This window comes from Schistocerca serialis, chromosome 1, assembly GCF_023864345.2.
Source record: "Schistocerca serialis cubense isolate TAMUIC-IGC-003099 chromosome 1, iqSchSeri2.2, whole genome shotgun sequence".
In the NCBI taxonomy this organism is placed as follows: Eukaryota; Metazoa; Arthropoda; class Insecta; order Orthoptera; family Acrididae; genus Schistocerca; species Schistocerca serialis.
In genome coordinates, this window is record NC_064638.1 from 1,043,466,939 (window position 1) to 1,043,492,699 (window position 25,761).

The 25,761-nt window shown below is 41.0% G+C and overlaps 1 protein-coding gene across 1 annotated transcript in view; it reads right to left on the reverse strand.

Annotated features, from left to right (window-relative positions):
- Window positions 1-25,761, reverse strand: part of LOC126458809 (parathyroid hormone/parathyroid hormone-related peptide receptor-like) — a gene marked incomplete at its 3' end in the record, with an annotated part of 611,649 nt that overhangs the window by 279,107 nt on the left and 306,781 nt on the right. Inside the window, exon 3 of the mRNA XM_050095819.1 lies at window positions 6,905-6,953. The remainder of the gene's footprint in view (window positions 1-6,904; window positions 6,954-25,761) is intronic.

The following is a 25,761-nucleotide window of genomic DNA, read 5'->3' on the forward strand; positions in this document are numbered from 1 at the left end:
CAAGTACCACATGTTATGACTCTTGCGTTCCCTTTTGGAAGTTTTGATTCTTGAATTCCCTTGTAACATGGTTCACATTCGCTTATTTGTTATTTTCATTTCTGTGAAAGGTCGATGCGGCATCTCACCTACTCTCACTATTCGTCACATTTACTTGCCACGATAATATGTTCCTACCACAAGAAATTTTCTATAACCACTGTATAATATAACAATTACCAAGACTACAGAAGGAGAAAAGACACGTCAACGACCGGACGAAAAGTTCATAATTTTGCGAAAAAGTGGGGCAAAAAGCGAGATTTTAACACGGGTCTCTTCCTCCCCCTTCACAGTCCAACACTGTAACCACATAACCACAACGCCGTGGCCAGCCAGTATGCTGGATGCTGCTCTTCTTGAGCTTCGACAGTTCACTGTTCCTATTTTGCTTCCTCTTTTTCACAGCTCAGTGTCGCGGGGGTGGCCGTTCTGTTTGAGGCTCCATGTCACGGATTGCGCGCCCTCTCCCGCCGGAGGCTCGAGTCCTCCCTCGGGCATGGGTGTGTGTGTTGTTGTTAGCATAAGTTAGTTTACGTAGTGCGAAAACCTAGAGACCTATGACCTCAGAAGGTCCCTTAGGAATTGACACACACACATACAGCTCAGTACATCTTCTTCCTGTTTACATGATTGATCTAGTTCAGTGTTTTGACGGTTTATCTAGTGGGCCATCTTACGACTAAATCTGAGGGTGCCTTCTAAGTGGCGGACTACCGCCACCGCTTGCAGAACAGTGCTTCCGACAGCGGCATTTACGCAACGCCACAATGTGGCCTTGCTGATCGGCCAAGCAGCGGCTAACGCGGAATTTTAACAGTCGGCTCGTGACGTATTGACCCTGATCGCCAACCTCACGGTTCTAACGTCAGCCAGAACATGCTTCACAAACTGCGCGAAACGTAAGGTAACGACGATGTATAGCCGGCCGAAGTGGCCGCGCGGTTCTGGCGCTGCAGTCTGAAACCGCGAGACCGCTACGGTCGCAGGTTCGAATCCTGCCTCGGGCATGGATGTGTGTGATGTCCTTAGGTTAGTTAGGTTTAACTAGTTCTAAGTTCTAGGGGACTAATGACCTCAGCAGTTGAGTCCCATAGTGCTCAGAGCCATTTTTTTGACGATGTATAGTCACTCTTTGGGCGCAGCCAAGGCGGTCGTTGCCAGATGACAGTGCTGAAAAGAGACTTTAGATGTACTAAATCTTCCAATCATTCGAAGAATCCCGCAGAGAATTCAGGTGAAATTACAGTAGAGGTTCGTTTGTCGACTGAGGTTAACACAATTTTACGAAAAGCGTGTAATAAGACTGATACTGTCCTTTATTTCTTTAACTATAGAGCAATTATTATGGATATCCGCAGAAAACACGCGGATGTCTGCAGTGTCGACCGCTTTTATCTTCATGGTGACAAATACCGCAGTTACCTGCAGATGTGCCTGCGGCTATCTGCATTCGTGTAGATCTCTACCTATTGATGATGAAGTATGTCTCACATGTAGGGGCGTACGGTAGTTTCGTCTTGACACCAGGTCTCTAGATACATGTGGTGTCATCCCTCTCCTACCCATCCGTCACATATATATTGTATTTTTAGAGTATATATTAAGCTTCGACAGCCATAGTTTTGGACTGTATTCAGTGCACGCGTAAGTGTTTCGAAGAACATCGTTCATAGTATGTCTTTAGCGTATACATTACTCTTTGACAGCCATGGTTGGACTGTGTTCTGCTCTATCAACACATGAGTAAGTACAAATGTGGATGCCGTCGTTGTTAGATCAAGAAGGCAGATCTCGTAACAAAAAAAGGTCAGTAAACATGAAACAAAATTTAAGATATCTAAAGCTAGCATTCCAGCGTAATGTTTGTGTGTGTTTTAGTGGATAAACAATGATAAGCCAAAACATTTTGACATTTTGAACACTGCCCACCGCGAGGTCGAATGTCGCCTGGTGGCGTTGCCGGAACGTAACACGGTACGCGAAGTATATAGGTAAACGGATGGGGAATGATTCTAGGGACGACACGGGCCGCAAATGGGGAAATATACTAACATAAGCCACTTTGACAAAGGTGATATTATTGTTACCCAGGACCTGTGAACGAGTATCTCGAAAACGGCGTAGCTGGTCGAATGTTCACGTGTTTCTGTAGTGAACATCTAGGGAAGTGGTAGAATGACAGTGAAACTACCACTGGGTGGTAAGTGGCTGGACGTCCACGACCCTTCACAGAAAACATGATAATTAATTGAAACCCTCAGCTGCCGATAGGTGTTGTTGATATACCTCGATGGGGACAGCTGAATATGTGTGCTCCGACCGGGACCCGAAGCCGGGATCTCCTGCTTACATGGCAGACTCTCTAGCCATCTGAGCCACCGAGGACAGAGATGAATAGCACGACTGCAAGGATTTATCACTTGCACGCTTCCCCGTGAGACCCACATTCCCAGCTGTTCACAATCTACATACGTAATGTTCCTATTCGATATTTGCTCATCCACTCATTACTCAACCCAACTAAGGTGACGATTCCCGTAAGAGTTCGGGCAACCTGTGCGCATTCGCACCGACGAAGGTCAATGGCCAGTTAGCCTTTAACTATGTGTGAAGATAGTAATTGTTCTCGAAAGAACAGATACCATTGATGACCGTGCAGCTTCTCTAGAGTAAATGAGAATTAATTGAAACCCTCAGCTGCCGGCAGGTGTCGTTGAAATAACTCGATGGGGACAGCTGAATATGTGTGCCCCGACCGGGACCCGAACCCGGTATCTCCTGCTTACATGGGAGACGCTCTGTCCATCTGAGCCACCGAGGACACAGATGAATAGCGCGACTGTAAGGACTTATCCCTTGCACGCCTCCCGTGAGACCCACATTACCAACTGTCCACAATCTGTCCTTCACATAAAGTGGGATTCGGAGGCTTGCCTGCCTGCTGTGTAAATTAGGACAGGTGGTGATCTGTGACGTCTCTACCGAAAGAGCAAATGATGGTGCACGCATAAGTGTTTCAGAGCACATCCTTCATAGTATATTGTTGAATCTGGGGCTCCGCAGCAGATGACCCTACGTGTTCACATGTTGGCCGAACGACATCGATAATTAAGATGGCAGTGGTCACGGGATCGTTGAGAAAGAACCGTGGATCAATGGAAACGTGTCACCTCGTCAGATAAATCACGTTTTTGCTATATCAGGTCGATGATCGTCTCTACAAATGCCGTCATCCACGCGAACGGCAGTTCGAAAAGTTCAACGATGCAAGGACGCAGGCCGTGGGAACAGTATTATGCTATGGGTGACATTCCGCTGCGCTCGTATGGGACTGCGGTAGTAATCGAAGATACACTGACAGCTGCAGACCACCTGTACCCTCCGTGCTTAATGTCTTCCCCGACAGTGATGTCATCTTTGAGCAGGATATGCAACTCATCTGGGTGGCTATAAGGCACCAACGACGCACTCACAAATGAACAGCCCATTGTTTACGGACATTACATGACTTTTGAATAGAAATCTGATGTCACTTTCCTGTATAACCATGGGATAGAATCGGTGACGCATTGCGTCCCAGGTATAGCCCAAGAAGTTATTACTTAGTTAGTCATAATGTTTCGGTTCACGAGTGTATAAAAGCTGGATTTAGCATTGTGTGTTGATGTAAGTTTTTCTTTCTGTGTTGACATTTGAGGAAAGAAGAGGAATAATGATCCTGCAGACGCTTTGTAGATTATCTATAGGTTGGTGGGAGGGATCTGAATCATTGTTTCTGTTGAAAGGTGTGTAAGCAACATAAGCACAAATATTCTTGTCCATTTACACATCTGATGTGGAATAAATATTTAAAATAGGGGAAATATAAAAAAATAGGAAAATACGGACAATATCTTAAAATGGAGGGAAATATGGAAAAATTGCAGATTTGAAATGGGAATGTGAGGTATCAGTAATATATAGAGTGAGTAATCGAAATTTGCGATATAATCTGTAGGAATTTAATGTAAACACTCGATACATAGGAGAAGGACGAAACTGCACATACACTTAAGAAGGAAAGCATTTTACAGGTGGAGTAACCGAAACTGTATGACTTTAATGTAACCAGCAGGTGTAGGAGAGGGATGACACTACACATACATGCTTTAATAGTGTAAAGACGGAACTTTCTAGAGACAAGCTGTCAAGATACAACTGCCATAGACCCCCGCATACCGCAACATTATTAGGCATATTAGAACAGTTTTAGTTGGAATGCACTGAAAACCACTCCGAGAAAATGTAGAAGACATATGGCCATGGCGTAGGCTAGTGTTAAAATGCATGTTCTAATGTATCAAGTGTATGGGCTATTGCACCAGCTTCGTGTAGATGTTTATCGCCTTACGATTGCGGATCTAATGCAAGATTTTGTTTGGATTTATTTTTTAAAAATTTGGGTACGAAATGGGAATGCAGAGTGTTCTGCACTGTTTGCATTTCATCCTACTTTGTACATAGTGAGGGAGAGAATATGAATATCTACAGCATGGGTTTGAAGACATTGCAGGTTTCACAAAATCCATCAATACGGACAGCTGACTCACCCTATATACAATTGTACTATGAATAATTGTGAGAGTTATTGTGTGTCCGTGCGTGTGTGGTATTTTCTTCCCACGCTGTTAGTTGTACCAATTGGTAAGATTAAAGTTCGATTCACCTAGTAAAAGACTCTGTATGTTGGATAAAAGAATGACAAGTGTATAGAAAACAGGAAACACTGTTGCAAAAAGAAAAATATTAATTTTATTAAGAATTTGAAGAACCAACCAAAAATTATTAATTAAATTTTGTTTGCCATGGGAAATGTAGTTTATAGATTCTTCTTTGCTAATGTAATGAGGACGTGCTGAAACCTAATTCCTTCGAATTTTGTATGTGAAAGTCCCTAAGCTTTTTAAATAAAACAAACGTTATTAAAATTCTAGAACGTTATTCCTCATATCTACACGTTTGTAGCCCTCTGCCTCTAGAGGTCTCCAAACTGCAGCGTGTACTTACTTTACTTTTTCGTGTCCGGAAACTACAATTTGGGCAATGTCCAATGCTTCTTCTTTAGCCAGCCATAGATCGTCGAGGGTGCATCTGTGCGGGCAGGCTGGGCATTGTAGGAGATGTTCCATGTCCTGTCGAGTGCCGCAGTCGCATTTGTCGTCATTTTCGTCCAACAAACCCCATTTGATCAGATTAGATTTCACAGGAGCCACCCCAGTTCTGCAGCGTGTAACATGACTGTGTCTAACATCATTATGTCAGTGCGTGAGAAAGAATGAGCTGTAATCGAATTTCAAGTTCAAAGTGTTCATCCACACATGGAGCACACTATCCTTCAGCATGATAGTGATGGATCACACATAATAGCTGTGACGTATGCAACGATCCGACACCTTGGGTTCACTGTCATCGATTATCCTCCATTTAGTCCCGACTTGGCTCCATCCGATTTTCATACGTTCCCAAGACTTAAAACAAACCTTCGAGGACTTTGCTTTAATAGTGAAGAGGCAGTGCAAGCAGAGGTGAGGTTTTGATGGAGATTGTGACTCTGTCAACAGAGTTAAAAATACTGCGGTGAAGGTATCAATAAACTGTCTCTTGTTGGAAGGAATGTGCTCGTCGTCAGGGCAACTATTTTGAGAAATAACAATGTAGAATGATGGAGATGTTGAAGATTAATAACCTTTGATACATTTGAAAAATATTTATGAGTTTTCGCATAAAATATTCCGAGGCGTTTTGTTTCAGCACACCGTTGTAGTTTAAAATATTAGTAATTCTCTGTATATCAGTATCTCTGTACCTACTAGTATTAGTAAATAGACATGTATACGTATATAAATTCTCTATTGAAATAAAAAATAATGGGTCCAAAAATATTTTGAAAAGTGTTGATAATAAAACTGGAACTAAAGTAATTGTTGTAAGGAAGAAAAATGTCATTAATAAAACATCTGCTGAAGAAAACAAAAAATAGATTGCAAAAACTTTGAATTATATTGTTAATATATAGGAAATACGTTGTATATCAGTTATTACTTGCAAAAAACTACCGACCCTTTGATCGCAGGCAGACCAGAGCCTATGGCGTCAATGAACAGAGCACAAATGATATGGCTCACTGCAAGACTGGTCCAGACAGATGGGTGGGGAGGGTGGGGGAGGGACGGAGAAAAAGGTGATGGGGTCATTATGTGTAGTGGAGATAGCACAGCGAATGAGTAACCTTCATTTTCCTGACATGCAGTTGCCCAATCTGCAGGGTCTGGGTATTAGATTACATCCTGACCTTGCGTGCACCATACACAAGTGCCCTGCAGCCGTGTTTTGAGAATGGTGAATCAAAGTGCACCTATCATTGTCAAATTACTGAATGTACCGTTTTAACAGTTGTAATAACATTTCCTTAGTAATTTTTATGTCTTAGAGATTGACATCAGACATACAGAGCGAGCAGGTACGTTAGCGTATAATTGTAAAGTAGAAAATTGAAGTCGCCGTCACCCCTATCTGATCTCAAGAGCTCATCTTAAACAACTTCACATGAATACGAAAATATGTCACTGAATAACCCGTCAAGAGGTGATTTACTGTAAGTCCTCTTGTGATGACATCACGCTGTAATTTTGTGTAATATACCAGTTAAGAATCGCAACAGTGATGCGACAGTCCTTTATAAATACTACAAGTTGTAGTCGCCTTGAGACCGTGAGGAAGAGATTGCGGTTCGTTCCATAAAGTGAACGGCTTTGAGAGTGGAAATTGTCATATGTAACTATCGAACATACATTCAACAGTGATTATTGTGTTTAACACTTACCTCGTCAAATAAGAACTGGAGACGTCTGCCTTAAGGTGCACGACCAAGCCTACAATAAAAACAGAAATAACTATTATAAGTATTTTGTAAAGCGCATACAACCACGAAATGTTATGACAATTACCACGCCAATACAGGGCGACGAAACGAATAGTACAGGATGCTTACAATTAAATTAAAAGTGTTCCCAGTTTTGCAGTGCGGGATTTATACATCGTAGGTAAGTTCATTGATCGGTTCACTCAAGGAGTATGCTGAAAAGAATAGTTTTTCTTTCTGCCACCAGGCTGTAAGAAATAATAATTTGAAAGGTTTCCTGTTTTGACATTAGTATGCTGTGTTTGTCACTTAGAAAGCATGTCGATTTCTTTTGCGAAGTGACTGTTGGTGTAAAGAGTTAAGAAACGCAATAGCTATTGAGAGGAAAGACCATGCACTACAGGTAAAGTTGTTTAGTCAGAAAGACAGATATGAAAGCACTGTATTGCGGAAATGTCGCCGACAGAACACGTGTGAAGAGGCCCCATGACAATAAATGGGCTGCAGCAAAGGATCAAGAAATAATAAGTGTCAGGTGAACGAGGTGGTGCAGCAAGGAGAGGAAGGCGGCTCCATGACATAGGTTGTTGTCGTTTCTGTAGCTACATCACATGATTCCAATTCTGCAGCCTGTACTCGAGCTATGTCGCAGGAACAGTCTTTGCCCTGGTCACCTGTTCAAAAAAATTTTCGGCGCATTTTACACTGGTATCCACACAACATTCAGAATGCGCAGCAAATGAAGCCCCAAGATAGGCCACAACGCCGTGACTAAGATAGGCTACAACGCCGTGACTGTGCCCCTCGTTTTTTTGCTTACATGGAAATGAATGACGCATAGGAGTGGAATATTCTTTGTACTAGCGAAGCACATGTGTGGTTGGTTAAGAACACCCGCTGCACTCTTATTTTGTGTGAAGCTTTATGTAACAGTGAAACACTTCACCATCTAGACTTCACTAAGCCTTTTTGTTTGATGACGAACGCACGTGGGTATGGAATTGGTGTAGAACTGTTTCAAGTGAATAAGGAAGGAGAGGAAGAGGTTCACAAAACTGTAGTTTTCGCTGGTAGATCTTTTCAGCAATCAGAGAGGAAGTATTGCCTATCAGAAAAGAAGGCTTTGGCTATTGTATTTTGTCTGCAAATATTTCATCAGTATTTGCTAGGGTGCAAAGTGATTGTGTTGAGTGATCATACGGCATTGATTAACTAGGTGGGCCTTACGTGTTCAGCAGTATGATATTGGGACTAAGTACATTAAACAATCTGAAAATGGAATTACTGATACATTATCTAGAAGTGTAAAAGAAGGGGGTTAGAATGAGAATTCATTGTTATACAAAGAGGGTGTGCATATTTTTGCTACAATGTATAGTGTGGAACAGCAAAGCAAACTTGATGTAATGGCTGTGAACTTGTTCGGTCCTTTTCTTGTAACAAGAGGAGGGTGTGAAAATGCTTTTGCGCTACTTAATAGGTTGATCAAATTTGTAAAATTATAATCCAGTAGAAAAGCAAATGCAAAAGTATCAGAAAGTAAACTATAAAAGGACTACTTTATTACAGTCAGAGAACCTAAAGCCATATTACCAGATAATGGTCCACAATTTTTTGTGGAAAGGTTCAATGAATGTTTAGAAAGTAAAAATATTGAACATATTAAAATTTCAGCAGACTGTCCTCAAGGTAATGTGTGTGAGCATATTATGAAAGAGCTTAATATGTCGTGTACAACATACTTCCATAGAAAGCATACTGCATGGGCGCAATATCTAGAGTATTTTGAGGAGGTAATCAAGCATTTTAAGCATGAAGCAGTAAGTTTGTTCTCTTGTGAGTTGATGTGAAGAACCAACAATTTATTGTGTGAATTGGTGGAATTTCACAAACAAGGAAGTTTATGCATGATAGAGTCCTTTTAGTGTAGTAGAAAAGCCACATCCAAATGCTTACGGACTTGAATAATGGAAATCTGGAAAACATTTGGGATTAAGAAACATTGTTGACCTGAAGAGATATTTACAGTGACAGTAAGAGTAAAACGAGGTTGGGGATCCGCTGACATTGATAGCCACACCACTTAACGAGTGATGCCTATATCACCTGGGGATGTCTATTCTTATTTTCTGGTACACTGTAACCTGACTCTTTCCTATACAGTTCTATTCCTACTGTGCTCTTCCATTTTTCTTTTACTCTTTTCTGTCTGGAGCCAATGCTATTTGATATGACCGCAACTCCTGCTGATTAGGTAAGTTGGAAAAGGAATCTTTGGTGGAAAGAAGGGTTAATGTAACTGGAACTGGTTACCAGATGCGGTTGTAGAAATGAAGTGATTAATGATGCTTTGAGGTCATCTAGGGTAGTGATGGTTTTAGTGCTAATGAAATATGGATAATGGATTTTCAACTTATTGCGTACAGTTTACTAATGATGACATGTGAAGGAACATATTAGTATATGGAGACTAATGAGGAATAATAATATTTTACAAAATGCATAGCACTGTGCAGTCTCTGATAACGATATTTCTTCTGCTACTGGTTTCGGTCTTTAACCATCTTCAGTGGCAGCTTTACAACATATAAAAGTGGACAATGTGACAATGTGAAACCAAATAAGATCAAAACAGAAAAACCGTTGAATCAATGGAAATACAGAAATTGTCGCAGATGTATAACATGTCATACATGCTTTGACATATTTTACTACTGAAAATCATAACTGCCAATTGTGAAATAACGCCTCCCATGACTCGGTAGAAATAATTAATTATTTATGTCAAAGGAAAGATATATTTTGCATGAACTGCAGCGATCACGTAACGCTAGTTGTTTGAGTGTTAATGACAAGCTTACTGTGATCTACACGGCATTAACATCTCTGTTACTACTATAAATTACGATTCGTAACCAATATTGCGCTCTCTATTGTTCTAGCGCTTTTCTGTTAGCCTCTCGAACTATCAGACTCTATCTTGTCAGACATTTTAGCTCTAGTGAGGTCTATTTCTTAATATTGTAAATATTATTTTTATCTTATGAAATACTATTTATCACAGTTACCTCGATATTATTATTTTCCACAATGATTTGCTCTGACTATGAGCGTTCTAATTTCTAAACAGGAAATATTAAACTTTATTAACGATAACTAAGTAAAATATGAGCATGTAAAATACAAGCTACAGTGCAGTCCATGAAAAACAATCAGTCATGTAATTTTTGACGAAAATACACTTTAAAGTAAATTAATATTGAGGAAATACAATTCTCTGGAATGAATAAAAACAAAAGGAATGTAGAATATGTAGATGCAAATCACCTAAAATTTTATGCACTTGCATGTGCCACAATCTAACCAATTTGTTTTTGTTTGTTTGTGTATGTGTTTGAAGAAACAAGGTTTACATAAAAATGTTACTAAATTAGTTATAGGAATATGTTATCAGGTGTTACTTTGGTGTTTCTTCGATTTACTTTCAGTCCATATTCTCGTTCCATTCAGCAGATCACGTATTCTTCTTCACTTTCACTCAGCGAATGTCATCAGCGAATCGTATCATTAATATCCTTTCACCTTGAATTTTAATTCCACTGCTAATTCTCCCTTTTATTTACATCATGGCTTCTTCGACGAATAGATTGAATAGTAAGGGCGAAAGACTACGTCCCTGTGTTACACGCTTCTTATTTCGAGCACTTAGTTCTTGGTCACCCACTCTTGTTATTCCCTCTTGGCTCTTGTACGTATTGCACACTACCCGTCCCTCCCTACAGCTTACCCCCGTATTTCTCAGAATTTCGAACATCTTGAACAGTTTTACATTGTCGAACGCTTTTTCCAGGTCGACAAATCCTATTAACGTCTCTTCATTTTTTTTTTTTTTTTTTTTAGGCTTGCTTCCGCTATCAACCGCAAACGTTAGAACTGCCTCTCTGGTGCCTTTACCTTTCCTAAAGCCAAACAAGTCACCTAACACATCCTCAATTTTCTTTTTCATTTTTCTGTATGTTTTTATCGTCAGTAGCTTGGATGTATGAGCTGTTAAGCTGATAGAACGATAAATCTCGCACTTGTTGACTCCTGCCATCTTCCGAATTGTGTGGATGATGTTCTTCTGAACGTCGGATAGTATATCGCCAGACCCATATACCCCACACACCAAAGTGAATAGAAGTTTTGTTATCACTTCCTCCAATAATTTTAGAAATTCTGATGGAATGTTATCTGTCCCTTCTGCCTTATCCGATCTTAAGTCTTCCAAATCTCTTTTAAATTCTGAGTCTATTATTGGATCCCTTAGACGATGACACGACGCTCTGATTACAGCGGAATTTTGGCGAACAATTGTCGACTATGCCGTGTTACGAACGCACCATATTGCTCAATTAGGAGACCATACAGAACACTTTTAATTTGTGACCATTCATTAAGAAACGTGTCCGCACTACCTTTATAATGTGCCTCTTCGTTGCTCCTCTTTTCCTGCGCCCACGACACACACCGTCAGTTTACAGCGCCATAATTTCACTCCGTGAGAGAAAATGGAACAATTATTCTTTCAGCATAATCTGCGAGCGCTGTGATTAATGAACATACCTACGATGTTTCAAGGTCCTGCGATGTACATAGCCCGAACTGAAGTACTCAGAACACTGTCGTTTTAATTATAACCACCCACGAAAGATGTCGAGATGCGTTTCGCAAACATCGAGGTCCACTTATGGATTATTGAAACAACGATGATGGTCGAAGTATCTGTACACAGATAGAAACAAACGTAATGTCATTCGCGCGTGTCAGTTAGTGATTCTTTCGAAGAGTACTTAAGAAGAGTCTCTCATCCACGAAGAAGGTCGTTTGCGAAAGTCAAAGCTGAAAAACTTTCGACCTTCTGTCAACCTGAGGCCCCTACCAAACTGGAATAGCGGAGAGAACTTCAGGGGCGCTTTTGGTGTTGGATTCGACATCCAACACGAGAGCGCCACAGAATTATTCAACCGATGATAATGGGAGACGCTTTAAGGAAGAAGATGTACATTAGGAGAGCTACTTTACGAGAGCTATCCTTCAACATTCCCATCCGCATATCGGCACCCTCATTCAAGTGTTCGCAGTTTCCTTAAATATCTTTATGAAACGATGGAATGATTTCTTTGAAATAGGAAGCGTCCGAGTTCCTGCTCATTGTTCCTTCTACGTCACTAATGACGTCGTAATCGTCGGGACGTTAAAGCCTAATATCCGTCCCTTCTTTTCTTGTGGCGTAATTTGGGTAGAGAGTGGATTGGAGGAGGTGGGGGGAAAGGATCTTATGCTACATAAATTCCGCAAAGCGCCGTCTGCTGATGGAGTGCACTTATTCTTATCACATAACGAACTGAAAAATTGAAGACATTAGGTATGGTATTTGATTTATCGATTGCATTCGGGGGGGGGGGGGGGGGGGGACTGAGGAAAAATTATGAATATGAGACTAAAGTACAAAAATGACTCCATTAGAGTATAAGAAGAAAAAAACGGAGAACACGAAGTTGTTAGCTACTTGCAACCGAAACACATGTGGTCGGGTAATCTTGATAATGTCTCAGTTCACCGTTTGTGGTCCACTAATTTCCATGATGTGCATCAATGAGCTTCCACTGAGCGAGATACATTATTGAATTTTTCTATTAGCAAACTATGGAACTGTTGCTATGAAAGTCTGAAAGATACTTTGATTGGTTTAGTAAGTAGGTGAGGGTGTAACATGAACAAATTGCTTCTTTTTCTTTGAGTCATCAGTGTTCTGACTGGTTTGATGCGGCCTGCCACAAATTTTTCTTCTGTGCAACCTCTTCACCTCAGAGAAGCACTTGTAACCTACGTCCTCGATTATTTGCTGACTGTATTCCAATTTCTGTCTTCCTCTAGATTTTTATCCTCTACAGCTCCTTCTAGTAACATGGACGTCATTCTCTGATGTCTTAACTGACGTATTACTATCCTGCCCATTCTCCTTGTCAGTGTTTTCTACATATTCCTCTCCTTTCTGATTCTGTGCAGAATTCCTCATTACTTACCATATCGGTTTGCCTAATTTTCAACATTCGTTTGTAGTACCACATATCAAATGCTTCGATTCTCTTCTGATTTTCCCACAGTCCCTGTTTTACTACCATACAATGTTGTGCTCCAAACGTATATTCTCAGAAATTTCTTCCTCAGATTGAGGCCTATGTTTGATACTATTAACTTCTATTGACAAGAAATGTCCTCTTCACCAGTGCTGGCCCGCTTTTGATGTCCTCCTTGTCCCGTCTGTCATTGGTTATTTTGCTGCCCAGGACGCAAAATTGCTTCATCTACTCCATGATATAATGAATTCTACTCTGCTTTTGAAAATGATGAAAGTCTATGTGAATGCAGCTTGCCGCTAACTTGGTGTAATGTTTTGTCTGTACAGAAGTGTATCTGTCGCCTTTATCGCTCTTTCCCTCTCACACATAAATCGGTACAATAAAGTCAGGGCTTCGTGTTGTCTAGTTAGGCTGATCCGTGAAAAGACAGAGAAACAATTATGCTAATGGAGGATTCTCTCACTCTCTCTCTCTCTCTCTCTCTCTCTCTCTCTCTGTCCTTTATCTGTGTACAGTTTAAATATATTATTTACGTGAAATCAGCCTAGTAGAATCTCTGGTGGAGCCCTTCGTCTTAATATTCACCGGCTGGCTTGCTAGAAAAGATCTTTACATTTCTTATTATTATTAAGCGCTGCATTCAGTTGGGAAAATCGATCGTTTGAACAATTCGTTCAGTTTACGACAGATCTAAAATTTCAGATGTGGACGAAGCCTTTTTGGACGATTTCAAAAAACTCAGAGATTGCAGGCTCTCTTCGTCACAGCTGAAACTTCCCAATTAATTACAGGGCCCAGACAATCATCAATGGTTCAGACAGAGAACTCATTCGTCATTCACTCTAGAATAAAATGGCCACAAACCTTATTTCTGAGGAAAATTGTATATTGAATCCATTTCCGTACATGTTCCGTTTTCTGTTGGTTCCAAGTCTCATGTAATTTTCTTTTACAGGTTTTTCTTTCTCTTTATCTATCACGCTAGCGGCACAAACTTTCCTAGCTCGCTTTAGCGCGAAGAAGAGTAAATAAATCTCCTTTAGCAATCCGACAATCTTCCAACCGATACTTCCGAAGCTGTTCCTCTCTCTCTCTATAATAACCATGGAGCATACATTTCTGTACCTCTGTTGTTCCAAAGAATAAACGTACTAGAAAAATACCTTGGCGTCGACGAGCTGTCGGCGCATATATTACTAGAAAATCTGATCAGATACTTTTCAAACGTAAATACATGTGGATGATTTGGCTGACCATTATTAATTATTGCGTGGTAGAGGGTAATTTTCCGTGGGGAGATTACAATGCCCCTCGCAGCGAGCGAAGTTTGTGAGCTCAATTTTGATTCACCGAACACACTTCGCGAGCTATCTATTAGCGTGGATAACCCGGAAGTGATGATTGTCAGTCCTCCGACTGAAAAAGAATATTATATTTGAGACAGACGAAGAAAAGAAATGTTGAAGACAGAAGAAATGAAGAGACCGGTACCGCGGCTGTATTGCTTTTACGTGCATCTAGGTGTTATATTTGCTCTGCACAGCCAAGGAAGGTGATCTTTCATGAACTGATGTCAGGGTCTACCCATTCGGGAACTTTCTTAAGCAGGGAAACCTTGGAAAACCTCTTAAGCCTAGACCCCCAGCCTACGGTACATAGAAGATAGGAAAGCCTATAGAAGAAAAAAATATATAATTTTGAAATAGATCTCTAAAGGAAAGACAGGGATCAATTTGTATCACGATTTGGAGAAGAGTGGTTTGTGCCTCTAGCAAAAAAAACGTTTTACAATAAATAACGTGAATTCTCGTTTTACAATCTTGCTCCTGGTACAATATCTTACGGTGCTAAACTCCCCCGGGTCTTGCATGTCCCCGACGTCCACATTTGTAGTCGGTCTTCTACGCGGCCCCCTCTGTAGTTGATCTTCTACGCGGCCCACAATGGGAAGAGTAGAAGGAACAGGGATACTCGAATTCACATGCAACATTCATTCCAAAAGAATTAGCAATGACCAAAAGGAAAACTCTTCCTGTAAGAGAACTGATTAGGTTGCACCGTCCAAGATTCTCCTTTTTGAAAGCAAAATCCTTATGGCTTCAAGGATCCTTTTTGTTACGACGTACTTCAAGGAATTCAACCATTAACTAATGATGTTGCCAAAAGCATCATCCGATTTACTCCCTTTTGAATACTCCTTTTGACTTTGCCTCCCCACTTGTGCTTGTAAGTCCAAAAGTTCTAACACATTTTCTATCACTGATTTGTTCTTCGTAATTTAAAGGATTCATGTAACTTACTATAGATTTTGGATTCAAATCATCGAATAATGGAAAGTGTAGTTCATTTTATACCAAGACATCATCCATATTTCCTTGATAAGTCATATAATTTAGCTATACTCAAAACTTTTTATTCTAAATACATATATTTCTTCGCTTGAGTGCTGAAATGTAAAAGTTATTAGCACTGAGGAATGCGGATTCGCTTCTTTCAATTACTCTCTGATTCATACGGTGTTCATCCATGCTCACATATGGAAATGGATTTTTCACACAAAATTCCCAAACGAACACGAACCATTAAATTACTACTGAATCTATGAATATTACTTTCTTTAATCATTCATTAATAAATTAAAAACTCTTAACTTCTAATTATAACACCTATTCCTTTTAGAGTTCAACATGAATCAGTTTATCCTCGCGTTTGGTGCGAGTCTCTTACAAAGCATATCTGTATCGTCTATATCGATTTTAATTCTCGCGCCGACGTCAACTGTTTTGCGCGGGAAATTATCTTTGCGGCGTTAACCGTCACTCACGATTCACTACCACAACACATCCCTTCACACGTCTACACATGTAAGCGTTCACACGAGATTATATATGAATATTCAGTCGCAGAGGGTGGGCTTACTGGTAGTTGGGAGCTCCAACGTCAGGCGCGTAATGGGGCCCCTTAGGGAAATGGCAGCAAGAGAGGGGAAGAATACCAATGTGCACTCCGTGTGCATACCGGGGGGAGTCATTCCAGATGTGGAAAGGGTCCTTCCGGATGCCATGAAGGGTACAGGGTGCACCCATCTGCAGGTGGTCGCTCATGTCGGCACCAATGATGTGTGTCGCTATGGATCGGAGGAAATCCTCTCTGGCTTCCGGCGGATATCTGATTTGGTGAAGACTGCCAGTCTCGCTAGCGGGATGAAAGCAGAGCTCACCATCTGCAGCATCGTCGACAGGACTGACTGCGGACCTTTGGTACAGAGCCGAGTGGAGGGTCTGAATCAGAGGCTGAGACGGTTCTGCGACCGTGTGGGCTGCAGATTCCTCGATTTGCGCCATAGGGTGGTGGGGTTTCGGGTTCCGCTGGATAGGTCAGGAGTCCACTACACGCAACAAGCGGCTACACGGGTAGCAGGGGTTGTGTGGCGTGGGCTGGGCGGTTTTTTAGGTTAGATGGCCTTGGGCAAGTACAGAAAGGGCAACAGCCTCAACGGGTGCGGGGCAAAGTCAGGACATGCGGGGACCAAGCAGCAAACGGTATTGTAATTGTCAACTGTCGAATCTGCGTTGGTAAAGTACCGGAACTTCAAGCGCTGATAGAAAGCACCGAAGCTGAAATCGTTATAGGTACAGAAAGCTGGCTTAAGCCAGAGATAAATTCTGCCGAAATTTTTACAAAGGTACAGACGGTGTTTAGAAAGGATAGATTGCATGCAACCGGTGGTGGAGTGTTCATCGCTGTTAGTAGTAGTTTATCCTGTAGTGAAGTAGAAGTGGATAGTTCCTGTGAATTATTATGGGTGGAGGTTACACTAAACAACGGAACTAGGTTAATAATTGGCTCCTTTTACCGACCTCCCGACTCAGCAGCATTAGTGGCAGAACAACTGAGAGAAAATTTGGAATACATTTCACATAAATTTTCTAAGCATGTTATAGTCTTAGGTGGAGATTTCAATTTACCAGATATAGACTGGGACACTCAGATGTTTAGGACGGGTGGTAGGGACAGAGCATCGAGTGACATTATACTGAGTGCACTATCCGAAAATTACCTCGAGCAATTAAACAGAGAACCGACTCGTGGAGATAACATATTGGACCTACTGATAACAAACAGACCCGAACTTTTCGAATCTGTATGTACAGAACAGGGAATCAGTGATCATAAGGCCGTTGCAGCATCCCTGAATATGGAAGTTAATAGGAATATAAAAAAAGGGAGGAAGGTTTATCTGTTTAGCAAGAGTAATAGAAGGCAGATTTCAGACTACCTAACAGATCAAAACGAAAATTTCTGTTCCGACACTGACAATGTTGAGTGATTATGGAAAAAGTTCAAGGCAATCGTAAAATGCGTTTTAGACAGGTACGTGCCGAGTAAAACTGTGAGGGACGGGAAAAACCCACCGTGGTACAACAACAAAGTTAGGAAACTACTGCGAAAGCAAAGAGAGCTCCACTCCAAGTTTAAACGCAGCCAAAACCTCTCAGACAAACAGAAGCTAAACGATGTCAAAGTTAGCGTAAGGAGGGCTATGCGTGAAGCGTTCATTGAATTCGAAAGTAAAATTCTATGTACCGACTTGACAGAAAATCCTAGGAAGTTCTGGTCTTACGTTAAATCAGTAAGTGGATCGAAACAGCATATCCAGACACTACGGGATGATGATGGCATTGAAACAGAGGATGACACGCGTAAAGCTGAAATACTAAACACCTTTTTCCAAAGCTGTTTCACAGAGGAAGACCGCACTGCAGTTCCTTCTCTAAATCCTCGCACAAACGAAGAAATGGCTGACATCGAAATAAGTGTCCAAGGAATAGAAAAGCAACTGGAAACACTCAATAGAGGAAAGTCCACTGGACCTGACGGGATACCAATTCGATTCTACACAGAGTACGCGAAAGAACTTGCCCCCCTTCTAACAGCCGTGTACCGCAAGTCTCTAGAGGAACGGAGGGTTCCAAATGATTGGAAAAGAGCACAGATAGTCCCAGTCTTCAAGAAGGGTCGTCGAGCAGATGCGCAAAACTATAGACCTATATCTCTTACGTCGATCTCTTGTAGAATTTTAGAACATGTTTTTTGCTCGCGTATCATGTCATTTCTGGAAACCCAGAATCTACTATGTAGGAATCAACATGGATTCCGGAAACAGCGATCGTGTGAGACCCAACTCGCCTTATTTGTTCATGAGACCCAGAAAATATTAGATACAGGCTCCCAGGTAGATGCTATTTTTCTTGACTTCCGGAAGGCGTTCGATACAGTTCCGCACTGTCGCCTGATAAACAAAGTAAGAGCCTACGGAATATCAGACCAGCTGTGTGGCTGGATTGAAGAGTTTTTAGCAAACAGAACACAGCATGTTGTTATCAATGGAGAGACGTCTACAGACGTTAAAGTAACCTCTGGCGTGCCACAGGGGAGTGTTATGGGACCATTGCTTTTCACAATATATATAAATGACTTAGTAGATAGTGTCGGAAGTTCCATGCGGCTTTTCGCGGATGATGCTGTAGTATACAGAGAAGTTGCTGCATTAGAAAATTGTAGCGAAATACAGGAAGATCTGCAGCGGATAGGCACTTGGTGCAGGGAGTGGCAATTGACCCTTAACATAGACAAATGTAATGTATTGCGAATACATAGAAAGAAGGATCCTTTATTGTATGATTATATGATAGCGGAACAAACACTGGTACCAGTTACTTCTGTAAAATATCTGGGAGTATGCGTGCGGAACGATTTGAAGTGGAATGATCATATAAAATTAATTGTTGGTAAGGCGGGTACCAGGTTGAGATTCATTGGGAGAGTGCTTAGAAAATGTAGTCCATCAACAAAGGAGGTGGCTTACAAAACACTCGTTCGACCTATACTTGAGTATTGCTCATCAGTGTGGGATCCGTACCAGGTCGGGTTGACGGAGGAGATAGAGAAGATCCAAAGAAGAGCGGCGCGTTTCGTCACTGGGTTATTTGGTAACCGTGATAGCGTTACGGAGATGTTTAATAAACTCAAGTGGCAGACTCTGCAAGAGATTCGCTCTGCATCGCGGTGTAGCTTGCTCGCCAGGTTTCGAGAGGGTGCGTTTCTGGATGAGGTATCGAATATATTGCTTCCCCCTACTTATACTTCCCGAGGAGATCACGAATGTAAAATTAGAGAGATTAGAGCGCGCACGGAGTCTTTCAGACAGTCGTTCTTCCCGCGAACCATACGCGACTGGAACAGGAAAGGGAGGTAATGACAGTGGCACGTAAAGTGCCCTCCGCCACAAACTGTTGGGTGGCTTGCGGAGTATCAATGTAGATGTAGATGTAGATTCACTCGGAACCTCTTTTGATTATTCCGCGTCATTTACGGGAAACATTTCATTCTTCTTGAAGGTCAGTTAGATCCTTAATCATTCTTGATGACATCAGCAATGCTAAAGTTCTATGTTCACCCAAACCACAGGTGAAGCCTATCTCCACTATCTTCTTTACAACACTCGATAATAATAGTTAGTCACTATTTCTATACTCTATGTCACTGATTAACTATTTCAATTTAAAGGTTTCTATCACTACACACACAGTTTATTGTTATGTTTTTTACGAGCGTTCATTTCTGTCACTCGGAACACCATTCCTCCCTATCTTCTAATCTTCATTATACTTTCTTAAGTCGTTATGAGAAAATAACCCTTTTATTTTGTTCGATCCCGGGTATGCTAACAGATAAGCCCCCGGATTTGGAATTTGTAGGATAATGTATGGTCCAGTATATAGTAACTCCCATTTCTTTATACTTTTCTTTATTACGGATGATTTGGTATATCGTTTAACTAGTACCTTCTCTCCGACATGGTATGTCTGTACCCTTTTGATTAATTTGTCATATCGTTGTTTTCTTTGATCAGCCTTTTTCGTCATATTTATGATAGCTTGTCTTATTTTTTCTTCCCAAGGCATCTCAGTTTCCTGAGTTTTGGGGATATGGTCAGTCCAGAAGTTTCCCTCTTTTGCTCCGAACATCAATTCACAAGGTGTATATCCAGTTGAGGAGTGGGGCATGTTATTGTATATCTGCTCAAACTCTTCCACATAATTTGCCCACGCAGTTTGCTTATTATGGCAATACGTCCTCATAAATCGATTGAATTCTCTAAAAATCCTCTCAACCAAATTGCCTTGTGGGTGGTAAAATGATGTTAGTATATGTTTCACACCGACTTGAGACAAAGTCTGCTTCCATCGGAGTCCCATGAATATTTTAGCATTGTCTGTTATGATCGCCTTAGGTGTACCAACATGTGGAAGATAATCCCTTATCAATCTTAATACAATTACTTTGGCTGTAGCCGCCTTTATCGGGTATAGCTTTACGTATTTCGTACACACATCGAGAAATGCCAACACATATTTAACACCACCTCTTGAAGTAGGTAACGGTCCACACAGATCGCATGAAATTAATTCTTTTGGTTCTTGTACTAATATTGAGCATAATGGGTGCTTAGTCCCTTTTGAATCCGGCTTTGTTTTTTGACATATTATGCATCTCTTTAAGACCTCATCGTTCTTTCCCTCTCACACATAAATCGGTACAATAAAGTCAGGGCTTCGTGTTGTCTAGTTAGGCTGATCCGTGAAAAGACAGAGAAACAATTATGCTAATGGAGGATTCTCTCACTCTCTCTCTCTCTCTCTCTCTCTCTCTCTCTCTCTCTCTCTCTCTGTCCTTTATCTGTGTACAGTTTAAATATATTATTTACGTGAAATCAGCCTAGTAGAATCTCTGGTGGAGCCCTTCGTCTTAATATTCACCGGCTGGCTTGCTAGAAAAGATCTTTACATTTCTTATTATTATTAAGCGCTGCATTCAGTTGGGAAAATCGATCGTTTGAACAATTCGTTCAGTTTACGACAGATCTAAAATTTCAGATGTGGACGAAGCCTTTTTGGACGATTTTAAAAAACTCAGAGATTGCAGGCTCTCTTCGTCACAGCTGAAACTTCCCAATTAATTACAGGGCCCAGACAATCATCAATGGTTCAGACAGAGAACTCATTCGTCATTCACTCTAGAATAAAATGGTCACAAACCTTATTTCTGAGGAAAATTGTATATTGAATCCATTTCCGTACATGTTCCGTTTTCTGTTGGTTCCAAGTCTCATGTAATTTTCTTTTACAGGTTTTTCTTTCTCTTTATCTATCACGCTAGCGGCACAAACTTTCCTAGCTCGCTTTAGCGCGAAGAAGAGTAAATAAATCTCCTTTAGCAATCCGACAATCTTCCAACCGATACTTCCGAAGCTGTTCCTCTCTCTCTCTATAATAACCATGGAGCATACGTTTCTGTACCTCTGTTGTTCCAAAGAATAAACGTACTAGAAAAATACCTTGGCGTCGACGAGCTGTCGGCGCATATATTACTAGAAAATCTGATCAGATACTTTTCAAACGTAAATACATGTGGATGATTTGGTTGACCATTATTAATTATTGCGTGGTAGAGGGTAATTTTCCGTGGGGTGATTACAATGACCAACAATCCTGTTTCTTGCTGTTCTCATTTCTGCTACTTTTCACTGCTTTCGTTTTTCTTCAATTTGCTCGCAGTCCATATCCTATACCAACTAGACCGTTCATTTCATTCAGCAAATCATGTAATTCCACTCCACTTTCACTCAAGACAGCAACGTCATCAGCGAATCATATCACTGATACCTTTTACCTTGAATTTTATTTCCACACCTAAACCTTTCGTTTATTGCAAACAATCCTGTTGGACGAACATCCGCAACTGAGCTTTATACCGGAGGTTGAAAATACCGCTTCAGATGTAAATTTCTTTTATTATCACACCAAACCGGTCGTGTGATAATAAAAGAAATTTACAACCGAAGCGGAATTTTCAACCTCTGGTATTCTTTTATTTCCATCATTGCTTCTTTGATGTATGGATTGAACAGTAGCGGTCAAAGGCTACAACCCCGTCTTACACCTTTTTTAATCCGAGCACTTCGTTCTTATTATCCCCTCTTGGCTCTTAAACATAATCTACATTACTCGTTTCTCCCTGTAGCTAACCCCGTTTTCTCATAATTTCGAACATCTTGCACCGTTTTACATTCTAGAACCTTTTTTCAGGTCGACAAATCCTATGAACGTATCTTGCTTCCATTATCAACCGCAATGTCAGGATTGCCTCTCTGGTGCCTTTACCTTTCCTAAAACCAAACTTATCGTCATCTAACACATACTCAGTTTTCTTTTCAATTCATCTGTATATTATTATTATAAGCAACTTGGATGCATGAGCTGTTAAGTTGAATGTGCGATAATTCTCGCACTTGTCAGCTCTTGCGATCATCAGAACTGTGTAGATGATATTTTCGCCGACGATCAGATGATATGTCCCCAGACTCATACATTCTACACGCCAACGTGAAAAGTCTTTTTTTTTTTTTTTTTTTTTACTTCCCCCAATGACTACAGAAATTCTGATAGAATGTTATCTGTCCCTTCTGCCTTATTCAGTCTTAAGTCCTCCAAAGCTACTTTGAATTCAGATTGTAATAGTGGATTAGATTTCCTATCCTTTCTAAATTCTAAACTGTAACACGACTAGTCCAGTTGGAAGTGGTATTACTGTCTTCCCATTACTTAAGTAATGAAGAAGAAAGATCAGTTAGGATCTGTACATTCCTCAGAGCGTTTGTGGTGTGAACAGCAGTATGTGGCGCGCCATTCCCAGCTGTAATGTGCTATTAGGTATCATTATCACGAACAGTTCATGAAAGATAAGTCAGTAGAGTTTACCTACCATGTCACGTACTGGCGGGCTTTAGGCAACCTCGTTTCAACACCTGTCACATAATCCTTGTTGTTCTATCCAACAGTTTCCCACATTGAGGTCTCAGGTGTTGGTTTGGTATGGGTCTTCACAATCTCTCCTTTCAGTGACCTTTAACCATATCGTCCACGGACACTCTGGTGTCGGTCTGATCGACAAGAACTGAAGCGAAGCTCATCACTGAACACCACAGAATGCCAGCCAATTGCCAGTTGACACTGACTCTGCAACATGCAAGTCTCTGTCCTCCTTGGTGTGATTTCAGGGGTAAACGACGCATGGGAATTCGAGATCTCAGCCCAGCATGCAGTTGCCAGTCCCCAACACTTTGTGGTGACACTGTGCATTTATTCTCCGCCGCCATTTCAGGTGTTGTCACCTATCTATTGGTCAGAGGCAGTCGAACAAGCATAAGATCTTCTCGTGTTGTTATCCCTCAGGAAGAACCAGTACCTCTCCTCTGGTCACGCTATTGCTCTCAGTTCACGTCGTCAAAATTCGTTCTCCACTCATTGCAATATAGTCTGTGAGCAATATAGTCTGTGTGATCTGTCAGTTCTATACTCCCGTGTACATATTGCTAATGACTGAGCCTTCCTCAAAGTCTGAAAGATGCCGATAATGTGCATGTGCACATCCTCTGCTCATGCTGGGTTGCGATCTAATACTGAATACTTCCAGTTACTTTCGCCATTATTATCTGTAGGAATGACGTTTTCTTGAATTGAAATTGAGATAGTGTACGGATGAAATTTTAATCAACTTATTTCCCATTCAAGAAAATATTGTACTCCGAGATTCGTAGCTTTCTATCAAGGTTCAATGACGTTAAAATTCCCATTTCCGCCAGCGTATTTGCGGGACTTGCGCTGTCAGGTCTGTTCTGTAGCTGTCAGTTCAGTCCGATGTGACCGTATCTGATCTGTCACGGATCCTGTTCGCCGACTGCAGCTGACGTTTACTCAATTAAGCGTGCTATATCAAAGGGACAACGCATCTGCAAATTGGTTCTCAGGCTCCGATTGGTGGGGGAAGGTAGAGTTATGAACACGCCTACTAGCAACCGCTACTTCAGCTGACACATTATGGTAATTAACTCGAGCCTCCTCCGTAATCTATTCAGTCTTGGAGATCAGTTAATCGGTCGATTCAATACTCTTAGCAAACCATTTCAGACATTACGTGATATTCACTGCCCCAAGACTGCTTATTCTGCATGTTATTTCACTGTATACTCACTTTATAGAAGTAACGTGGTATATCTACGTACAGCGGGGATCAGTTAATGGCATAACGAGGGTAGGAATCATAATGAATACGTAGGCAAGACGAGAGTGAGTTACTGTGAAGAGTTTTAGTGATAAGATTGTCTCATCAGAATCGATAGCAAACCAACACCGACAACGACAGTTCGGGTGTATACGCCGATGTCACAAGCCGAGGAAGAAGTGATACAGGAAGTATATGAAGTTATTGAAAGGCTCATTCAGCATGTAAAGGGAGATGAAACTCTAATAATCAGGGGAGACTGTAATGCTGTTTTTAGGGGAAGGAGTTCAAGCAAAGTATAAGAGAGTATATATGGCTTAGTACTGGGAATGATAGAGGCGAAAGACTGCTTCAGTTCTGTGACAAATTTCAGATGGTAGTAATGAATACTCTGTTCAAGAATCACAAGAGGAAGAGGTACACTTAGAAAAACAGTGAGGTACGGGAACATACCAAATAGATTACATCGTAGACAGGCAGAGACTCCAAAATTAGATACTGGATTGTAAAGTGTAACGAGGAGTAGATATAGACTCAAATCACAATTTAGTAGTGATGAAGAGTAGGCTGAAGCTTGAGAGACTAGTAAAAAAAATCTATATGCAAAGAAGTGGGGTATGGAAATACTAAGGAAGGAGGAGATACGTTTGAAATTAGCTGAAGCTATAAATTGTGAGATAGGAAATAGTTCAGTTGTCCATTCAGATGAAGAGGAATGGAGGTCTCTAAAAGGAGCACGCACAGAGGTTGGAAAGAAAACTACAGGTACAAAAACTGTAAATGCGAAGAAACCATGGATGACATAACAAACACTTCAGTTGATCGATGAATGAAGGAAGTACAAAAATGCTCTGGGAAATTCAGGAATGCAGAAAAACAAGTCACTTACGGATGAAAGGAAAAGGAAGCCCATGTAAGCTAAGGCGAAATAGGTGCATTAAAAATGTCATTTTCGTAAGGACTGACTCAGCTTACAGGAAAGCCTAAATAGCCTTCGGTAAAATTTGACGCAAGGGTGATAACATTAAGAGTGCAACGGTAATCCAACTGTTAAATGCCGGCGAAGATATGTCGGACAGAAGAAGAAACAGGAGTCGATTGAAAAGAGATAACGGATTCAATATTAGAACCAGAATTTAAGAGAGCATTGGAGGACTCAAGATCAAATAAGGCCGAAGGGACACATTCCATCAGAATTTTTAAAATCACCGTATATGCGGCAACAAAACCATTATTCACAGTGTGTGTAGAATGTATGAGTCAGACAATATACTATCTGACTTTGTAACCTCCCCCCTCACTTATCGACCTTAATGACAGTGAAAAATTAAACCACGTGTACCTAATGGAAATTTGGGAAAAGCAATCGTCACCGAAGTTAATCTATCGGTAAAGAGGGAGGAAAGGGTTACATCTAAATGAAAGGAAAAATGCAAATGAAACTGGTGGAAATTAATTTTGAAAAGGGGTAAAGTTAATAAAGAAAGTAAATGTGCGGCCGTTACGTTAACAATTAACTAGCGGTAATTAGATATTTGAGATTTGGGGGAAATCACGGTCGCCAGT